This window comes from Nanorana parkeri, unplaced genomic scaffold (assembly GCF_000935625.1).
Source record: "Nanorana parkeri isolate BGI_ZX_2015 unplaced genomic scaffold, ASM93562v1 scaffold121, whole genome shotgun sequence".
In the NCBI taxonomy this organism is placed as follows: Eukaryota; Metazoa; Chordata; class Amphibia; order Anura; family Dicroglossidae; genus Nanorana; species Nanorana parkeri.
In genome coordinates, this window is record NW_017306389.1 from 1,297,246 (window position 1) to 1,304,895 (window position 7,650).

Sequence of the window (7,650 nt, forward strand, 5' to 3'; positions counted from 1 at the left end):
ATATATAACCCGTTTATCCCGTGATGTCAATGTAGAAAATCAATCCTCATTGGCCAAACCAAAAAATACATGATGCATGAAAACACATATTAATGCATCAAAAGCACAACACTTTGCATAATGAAAACGGGTGTAAACATACTACAACACACAGTAAAAAAGGACAAAAGCGCACACGAATACATGTGAACCTGAACTTGGGGATGTTTATTTTCAGTAAATGTTGATTTCTTTTTTGTTTTGACTGTTTTCTATACTTGTATTACTCTGTAATCTATAGATTGCATCTATTAACCTCAATTCCTTGGAATAATATTTTGCAGGCCAACGTATAGTGCTCTGCCCCTTTCAGAGTTCCTGTAATTCAGGGAGACAGAAAAGGCCAGCTGATAATACAGGACAGGAGTGTTCAGGAAGGAAGATGATGGCTCCACAACGCTTCCACACACGTGCACATTTTTTTCTTCGGCGTTGCTACACACACCCATGATGTGGACAAATATTTACTTATTTAATTGGTGAGTGATGGTAATCCTGGCCTGAGCTGTGGGGAGGTATAGAGATCTTCCAGCAGGGCCACACCTCTGCTGCTGAGGAGCCAGGGACATTTAACAGCTGAGGTACTAGGGCGGTGATCTGACATCCCTGAACTACATGTATGCGGAAAATTGACATTCCATAAGGCAGCTCCTCAGCTTCATCCTACATTTCAGAGTTCTGACGTCTCTACAAAACTTGTGAACTTTACTAAACTGGAACTCGCTGACTCTTTAGGAGTTTTGGGAAAAACCTGTTTTGCCTTAATAAGGTTGTGTGCATAACAAAGATGATGTGCACAAATGCAGATATTCCAAGCGATCAATAACATTTCTTTAGTAAGATCAATCGATTCTGATACTGATTGCTATAAGTAATAGCATGCTGCTTACTACTTGGCACTAGAGATGGGGCTGGTCTTGGTATGAACCCAGTTTGCCTATATTTCGCCCAAGTCTGCTCATGACCACTACCCCCCTCCTCCTGACCCATTCAGTAGTGGCAGCTGCGGCAGGGGAATTCCCTGCTCGCAGCTATATGTCACAAATATGCCTCTCTGCAACTGATTGGGTCGGGAGGATGGGGTGGCAGTCATAGTTTTGATGCCGCTTGGGTGATCTCAGGTGAACTTGGTTCACACCAAGCCCAGGCTCATCACTACTTGGCACATGCTCTCTTTCGCATACATATAAATGGTTGTGTAGACCTGTAAGAGAGGGGGCTGATGAGCTGGGCCAGCACAGAGAGTAATTTGACACTCCCAGAAGAGAAGAGGGCTATGATGTTCAAGGAGGGAGGGGAGCTGTGCTAGGGAACAAACTCTGATGGAGTAGTCAGATATCTAGTACTTTCAAAGAGGCATTGCAAGTGAATTAAAATAATTTACAGTAAAGGAAAACTCTGCAAGTAAGAATTTAAAAAACATGCCTGCATTTTTATAAGTTGGTGACAGGGTCTCCCTACAGAAGAACCAACACTTGGGGGCTACATAGCAAATAGCATCTGTTGAGACAATTAGCACTTTGATCAGGAGTATGTAATTACTGTTCACAAAGTGCAACATTTAGGACTATGTAACATTGTGCCCCTTAGATTGCTAGTCAGTGGGATGAAAAAATGCCCCAGTGTCATTCAAGGCATCAATTGGGCATAGAAGAATAAAATGCCCTGATGTTGGTTACCAGTGGGTGGAAAAAATGCCCCAACATTGATGGTCAGTAGGAGATGAAATGTCCCATCATTAGTGGTCAGTGTGAGGAATAAATGCCCCAGTGTATGTGGTCAGCAGGAAGATCAATTCCCTTCATGATAGGGTCTCTTTAAAGAAAACATAACTCTTGGGGGCTACATAACAACCAGCAACTGTTGAGACCTCTAACACTTTGACCAGGAGTATGTAATTCACAGTATACAAAGTTCAGTGGTAAGAACTGTGTATACATGGATTGCTAGTCAAAAAACCATGGGGCATAGAAGAAAACAATGCCCCGGTGTTGGCTACCAGTAGTAGAGAAAATGCCCCAACATTGATGGACACTAGGAAATAATATGCCCCAATGTTGGTGGTCAGTAGGAGGAAAAAAGTCCCTTGCATTGATGGTCAGTGGGAAATAATATGCCCCATCTTTGGTGGTCAATAGGAAATAAAATGCCCTGGTGTTGGTGCTCAGTAGGAGAATAAATGCCCTAGCATACATGGTCAGCGGGAGGAACAATTCTCTTGGCATTTGTGGGAGGAAAATTTCCTTGGTATTAGTGTCAGTGTGAGGAACAATCCTCATTTAGGCCCCATTCCCACTAAGCGATTTCCACCCCAATATCGCAATACCAAGAAGTCGACGGCCAATGCTGTTCAATGGAGCTGTCTTAGCTCCATGTCGCCCGTCGCTCTAGCAGGACCCTTTTTCGGCGGATTTTGCACAATTTTTCTATTTTTTAATGGAGCCCCACGTTGAAGGTCGCGCTACCGTCGCTGGATCATCACTGGAACGTTGCCCGAAAGTCGCACTATCCTGGCCGCGCGGATCCGCTGCAAAAGGTAAGTCGCTTAGTGTGAATGGGGCCTTATGGTTAGTAAGTAAAAAAAATACCCCAGTGTTAGTGATAGGAAAATATACCCTAACTTTAGACACTGTTCACACTGAGCGATATATCACACGATTTCAGCTCCAAAATCGCTCAAATATCAGCTCAATGTCGCTCAATGTAGCTTGTCCAATGCATTTCAATGGAGCCGTTCACATCTCACAGCTCAATGTCACCTGTAGCTTGTCGCTCGAGCTTGTAGCTTGAACATGCCCTATTTTTTGGCGGATTTTGTGCGATTTGGCCCAATAGACTTTAATGGTGTAGCTCAATGTCGCGCAACATTGTCGCACTACGTGGCGATACAGAAGTGTCACTTTTGCACAGAAATATATGAAGGAAGGAATGATGTCACATCAAGACCGCTTTTGATTGGTTACAGCTCAATGTAGCAGCTACAAAGTCCCTGCAGCAACCAAATGTGCACTGTAGCTCAATGTAGCTCAATGTCGCTCAGCTCAAAATCGCTTTTTTGGATGTAGCTCAGTGTGAATAGGGTCTGAGTGTTCATGTGAGGAAGAATACTCCACAGTATATCATGCATAATCCTTATCCACATCCTGGATCTATGGTAATGGAAAAGATCATTACTGGCCTTTTTTAGCTGACATTTCAGTTCCTACCGTATAAAGCATGACCTATTGTAACTATGACAAGTCAGAATGCTACATGTTGTAAAGCTGTGGCAGTTTTGTACCCTAGAAATTCTTCTTTCCAAGGATACAAATTAACAAGTTCTTTTTCCTCTTAATCTTATTGATTCCAACTTGGTATATCCTCTTATCTCGCTGGTGCCTGATGCCAAAATAATTAAATTTATCCGACTTTTCCTGACTCATGAAATAACTGAATAGCGTTCCTTTGCCAAATTCTAGATAATATATTACAGTCCAGTATACTGGAGCCTAGTACACTCTAATGAGGAACTTGCATGTTTGGAATAGGATCTTTTCTTATAAAGATCGTTCAGCTGGCAGGTTACACATACTGTATATGCACAGCCAGCCTTTGTTTGTGGCCAGCTTTAGACAGCACCCACAGTAGTGAATTCTAATGGATATTATTATACAGGATTTATATAGCGCCAACAGTTTGCGCAGCGCTTCTAGAGATGGCCCCCAAAAGCACCGAGCTCCAGGCAGAAATAAAAATCACCATTTCATGCAGTTGCAGAAATAATAAAATATACTTTTACATACAACTAACATACGTACCTAATCTGCTTCCATATCAGCCTCCTGTCATCTCCTTTACAACCTTTGGTTATGCTATCTGGTAGAACTGTATGAATTGCAAAACTGTTTGCCTGTACTTCATCTTTAATAGTCACTGATTGTGCCAGCCATTTGGTGGCTTGCAATGACGACACTACAAGGGTTAAATGCTCATTTTTGACTAGGTGCTTAAAAAAAGTTATACTCACCCGAACGGCAGAGCCGCCTAGCTGCTACTTCATGCCGGAAGTCTGTCTCCTCCTCCGCTGCAGCTATGGTTCCTGGGCATCCTCACATCCTATACACTGTGTATAGAACGTGATGACTTAGGGATCATGTAGCGGAGGGAGGAGAGAGGTTCCAGGGACCGGTCTAAGTGCAAGCCATCTCCAAAGATCAGGTGAGTACAACTTTTTTTATTAGCACATAAACAAAAATGAGCACTTAACCCTTGCAATGAAGGGGTAGCCCCACTGCAAAGGTAAAGAACACTTTTGCTGGAGTTCTGCTTCAAGCGAATGGGCTAGTGTAAACAGGGCCTGAATGAAGGAACATTATCTGCTTCTGGGTAAACCTTCAGAAAATAATATTTATCTTCAAACCACAATATCAGAGTCTGCTCTTGCCTTGGTTAACCAGTACCCAAATACTTTAGAAACAATGAAAAGCCTGTGGTGTCAATCACAGTCAAGAGAACATGGCATTGTCTATCTATCTATCTATCTATCTATCTATCTATCTATCTATCTATCTATCTATCTATCTATCTATAGATTGGAAAAAGATGAACAGTTGCTACGGGTAACAGTTACAATCTTGGTTCAGCTTTCATAAATCAGCCAAACAGCATTGGCAATGGCATTGTATTACTGCCACACACACACACACACACACACACACACAGGCACACACTAAATATGAACAAGAACCGACCAGCTATACTATTTTTTTTATTAATGAGATGAACCAGTTACAGAGTATTTGCACTTATTCAGCAACGTAGTTCAAAGTACAGGAACTCATGTAGTAACCAAAAGCAGATTGCAGCTTACGAATGTCAAACTCGATGAGGATGAATTGCAAATGACTTATATTGGTTTGTTCTTTGTATACTGACTTATTAAATACATCAGATCAAAGTTACTGTATTGGTACATCTTGGTTGGAACAATCCCCTATTCACAGATCAACCAATTCTTCTTGTGGCTTTTCTACCTGTACATAAATAAATGGTGTACCATTTACAGCAGTAGGAAGTGAGCAATTATATTGCAGTGACTCACATGTAAAAGCCTTTTACTAGATTACCTCTGAATGAAGACAGATACCTGTAGGGGCATAGCAAATATCTATTGTGATGTGCAGCAGACACGCGACAGGAATAGTGACATTAAAAGGTTGGTCTCTTCAGTGGAAGTCTTTACAATGGTTACGCCCGTGAGTCACAAATGTTGTTATAATTGTAAAATGCTGGTTGCCTTTTGTGTTCATGAACAGCTTTTCGGAAATGTGCTTGTCGCCTTTTCTGATTTTAAAGGGAATCTGTGAGAATTGTAAAAATGGTAAGAAGTGTAAGAATATTAAAGTTGTCAATACTGAGAGATAAGGCTAGAAGACTGACACACTGATTCTGGCTTCATGGCTACCAATTGGGTCACTATCCTGAAATACGAATGCAGAGGAGGAGTTCAACCTTTTAGGATTTAATTTGCTACATAACAGTTTCAGGTCATTGACCCACTAAGGCAGGGGTGTCAAACTCAATTTAATCGTGGGCCGCATCAACATTATGGTTGCCCTCAAAGGGCCGGCTGTATCTGTAAGACTATTCAAATGTATCTAATCTTTATCATAATTGCCTCTGCATTCGATTATCACCGGTTTTAGTAATAACTTAATACCTAGATCGGAAAGTAGAAGTCTAGGAAATGGCTTGGTGGGCCTGATTCGGCCCCTGGGCCTTGAGTTTGACACATGTGCACTATGATACTTGGTACAGGATAACAGCCCCAGGGGCCCCAGGGCCCCATACTTCTGTAATCCATCTAATGCCTCATACCTCTATATTACAAATAGTGCCTCATACCTTTCTATTACATGTAGTTCTTTGAACCTCTTTATTATAAGTCGTTTCTCACTGGCAAAAGATATTGTATATTTTGTGTTATCATGGCCACACGCATTACCATTGTACAGGTGTAATTTGATGCCTTTGTCAATGTAGTAGAAAAATATTTTTGTTATGGGCCAACCTAAATAACAACTATACTCCTTTGAAAATATAAATATGTTTTTCTAGTCCACCCCCAGGAGATGCTTGACCATTGGAATCATATCCTGGACCCCAGCTATAGAATAAAAGAAAATGTTTGGTGTTTTTTATATTGTCCTAGACCAGGGGCGCCCACTATTTTTCGTCTGGAGATCTACTTTTTAAATGACGAGCTCATTGAGATCTACCAACGAAAAAACACCTGCATTCAGGGGCGGGAGGGGGGCGTGGGCTGCGCAGGCAGGCCCCTCGCCCACAGTGCGATCGCCTGCATTAGTGCCACTAGACAGTTAGATGTGAACCTTCTAGTGATCACGCCTCATAATGGTGCACTATGATGAGGTTATTTGGTACCATCCATTAGTTTTCTTTTCCATCCCTATTATGGAGTACTCCATGAGATTTGTATTCTATCTGCAGGGGGGGTATGTACCCTCAAATATTGCTCCTTGATTCCTTATCATTGTGCAAAGTTTTTATTGAATGTATTGTGCCTTTCAACTGATGTGTGATCCATTTTTCTGGGATCTTGAATATTGTAAATCAAGGTGATCCACATCCACAGTCTATATCTTGTCTTGTTTGTATTACTGGAATGTTACAATCTCTTTTGCAAACAAAAATAAAAACTATATTGAAAGTAACAATATTTTAGTAAAGATATTTTACATTTATAATAGAATTACAGTCAACACCAGTAAACATGCAGTTGTTGAACTGCAGCAATACCAGCAGATATGAAGTCTGCAGCCAGAGTATAGATGTGTGGGAGCGCCACTACCGTCTGTGGATTCGGAGATGTGCGTTATGTAGAGGCTAATGACTGCATGTGTTTCAGGCATGAGCATTTTATTTTATTTTTAGTCAATGCAAAGTTATTTACTAGGCAAAAGAAGGCTTGAAAAATGTGCGTAGTGCAAATTTTTCAAGCGCTCCCATTGAAGTCTATTGGGGCCAAAACACTTGACTCTGTTGCAAAGGAAGCCCATGTGTACTTTTTTGGAGATCCAGGCGTTTTGCTACAAGTGGCAGACTGCTCAAGTGTGAACAAGGGCTATTGAAAACCATGGGATTCCCCCTGTTGATCGTTATAGCTCTTAGGCCCCTTTCCCATGGGTGCCTTCAGTTCCGATCAGCAGGGGTTCCAGACATGTCTGTTTACATCAGATTGCCCCCAATCCGCCACGATTAGGTACACCGGACGCAAATCTGTTCAGATCCGGCTGCCCTGAGAGTAATATTGGGTTTCCGATCAGATCCGCCTGAAAAACTGACAGATGGACCTGATCGGAATGCCCATGTTAAAGGGGCCTTAGGCATTCAAGCTACATAGTGCTCAGGAGCTAATTGTTCTCCCGAAGCTAGCCATCACTTGTGATATACCTAGGCTTTGTGTGAACCCAGTTCGCCTGAGTTCAGTCTAGCTTGATCAAAACATTTACTGCCACCCCTCTTCCAAACCCATTAAGTTGCGGAGAGGAGCATTCTACTTGCAGCTATACGTCACAAAGAGGCAGGGAATCCCCCCCCCCCCCCACCACC